Source organism: Penaeus monodon, chromosome 11, assembly GCF_015228065.2.
Source record: "Penaeus monodon isolate SGIC_2016 chromosome 11, NSTDA_Pmon_1, whole genome shotgun sequence".
Lineage (NCBI taxonomy): Eukaryota > Metazoa > Arthropoda > Malacostraca > Decapoda > Penaeidae > Penaeus > Penaeus monodon.
The window spans coordinates 11,046,275-11,048,774 of NC_051396.1; the positions used below are offsets into that span (position 1 = coordinate 11,046,275).

The 2,500-nt window shown below is 42.6% G+C and overlaps 1 protein-coding gene across 1 annotated transcript in view; it reads left to right on the forward strand.

Moving 5' to 3' along the window:
* LOC119578450 (vesicular glutamate transporter 1-like) overlaps positions 1–2,500 on the forward strand; it is a gene marked incomplete at its 3' end in the record, with an annotated part of 199,181 nt that overhangs the window by 133,432 nt on the left and 63,249 nt on the right. The gene's annotated exons all lie outside the window — the stretch shown is intronic.

Here is a 2,500-nt window from a genome sequence, read left to right on the forward strand (position 1 = left end):
TTGAGGCCTCCATGTGGTTATCGATCGAGAGGAGTTAATATCTTTGCGAGTTCCACGAGACTTTATTCTCCTCCCCCCTCTCCTCCTCTTTCTCTTTCCCTTCCTCCCTCTCTTTCTCTTTCCCTTCCTCTCTCTCTTTCTCTTTCTCTTTCCCTTCCCCTTTCTTCTTTCATCTCTCTCTATTCCTCGCTCTTCATCTGTCTTTCTCTCTGTCTGCCTCTCGCTCGTCTCTCTATTTTTTTTTCTTTTCTCTTTCTTCCTCCCTTTCCCTTCTCTCTCTCTCTCTCTCTTCTCTCTCTCCTCTGATCTCGTCTCCTCATCTCTCTCTCTCCCTCTTCTCTCTCTCTCTCTCTCTCTCTCTCTCTCTCTCTCTCTCTCTCTCTCTCTCTCTCTCTCTCTCTCTCTCTGTACTCCTCCTCCTCCTCCTTCCCTCCCTCTCTCTTGTGTTCACCACCCTCTCTCTCCCCTTGCCCCACCCTCTCCCCCGTTTTCCTCCTTCACACACCCCTCCCTCTCTCTCTCCCCTTGTTCCTCCCTTCTCCCCTCTCTCTCCCCTTGTCTCTCCCTTCTCCCTCCCCCCTTTCTCCTTCACCAGCCCTCCCCCTCCCCCACACCCACTTGAAGATCACATGGCCCATATGCACTTCGGTCCCTCGGCTCCTTTCCTCTCTCCGCATTTTTTCCCTCTTTTATTTCCGTAGAGAGAGAGAGAGAGAGAGAGAGAGAGAGAGAGAGAGAGAGAGAGAGAGAGAGAGAGAGAGAGAGAGAGATGATAGAAGAGAGAGAGAAAAGAGAGAAAGAGAAAGAAAGAGAGAGAGAGAGAGAGAGAGAGAGAGAGAGAGAGAGAGAGAGAGAGAGAGAGAGAGAGAGAGAGAGAGAGAGAGACTGAGGGAGTGAGTAAGTGAATGAGTGAATGAGTAAGTGAGTGAGTGAGTGAGCGAGTGACAGAGAGATAGATATATATATAGATAGATAGATAGATAGATAGATAGATAGATAGATAGATAGATAGAGAAAGAGAGAGAGAGAATAAGAGGAAAATAAAGAGGAAGTCTAGGCAGTTGTTTCCCGTTTTTTCCCGTCTCTTTTATATATATATATTTTTTCTCGTTGTCGATCATTGGATGTCCTTGCGTAGGGGGGGGGGGGGGATTTTTATCTTTATTTTTATCTATTCATTTTTTGCTTTTGTTGTTATTAGTCGTCAGCACGTGTGGGCAGTTTCTTAACAAAGGAGATGATACCTTACAAAGAAAAAAAAGGAAAAAAAAAAAAAAAGAAAAAAAAAATGTGTATAGGTTTTTGTAAGTCGATCTGTTTACCTGTTCTTGCCTGTATTGATATTAAACTATTTATTATATTTATAATAATAATAATAAAAAAAATGTCTAAGGTAACTTTTAAAGCTGTTTCATTATCTTCGTTAACATTGTGATTAATCATTATTATTTCTTTTATATGATTTATCCTAATGGTCGTTCCTATCAGTTTTGTTAGCGTTGTTGTTGTTATTGTTATTGTTGTTATTGTTGTTGTTGTTATTATTATTATTATCATCATTATTATCATTGTTATTATCAGTATTATCATTGTTATAATAATAATAATAATAATAATAATAATGATAATAATAATAATAATAATAATAATAATAATAATAATAACAACAACAACAACAACAACAACAACAACAACAACAACAACAACAACAATAATAATAATAATAATAATAATAATGATAACAATAATAACAATGATTACTCCCTGTCTCTGTCTCTCACTTTCTCTCACTCTCTCTCTCCCTCTCCTTCTCCCTTTCCCTCTCCTTCTCTTTCTCTCTCTCTCGCTCTCCTTCTCCCTCTCTCTCTCTCACTCCTCCTTCTCCTTCTCTCTCTCTCTCTCCCTCCTCCCTCTCTCTCCTTTTCTCTACCCATTTCCTTCTCCCTCTCTCTCTCTCTCTCTCCCTCTCCCTCTCCTTCTCCTTCTCTCTCCTTCTCTCTCCCCCTCTCCTTCTCCTTCTCTCCCTCCCTCTCCTTATCTCTCCCTCTCCTTCTCTCGTCCCCAAACATTTCCAATTGAGCGTTCTTAACTGTTCTCTTTTTGTGCGCCTGTGTTGGGATCGATGGCCCGAAGGAGCTGAGCTGTGCTAATTCACAATAGCCTTTGATGACGTCATACTACTCATGTGACGTCACGAAGTGCGGTGGGAGGATGGGGAGAGGGGTGTGGGTTGGGGAGGAGGTAGGGGAGGTGAGATAAGGGATAAAGGGGAAGGAGGTGGAGAATAGAGGAGGGGAGAGAAGGGATAGGGAGTGGGATGAGAGGGGAAGGAGAGAAGGGATGGAAAAGGAGAATAAAGAGGAGAATAAGGATGAAAGAGAAAAGTGAGGAACATGGAGGAGGAAGGAGAAGCGTGGAAGGAAGAGGGGAAGGGAAAGAGGGGAGAAATAGAAGTGGGAAGAGATGCAGAAACACGGACGCCACAGATGGGTTTTCGGAA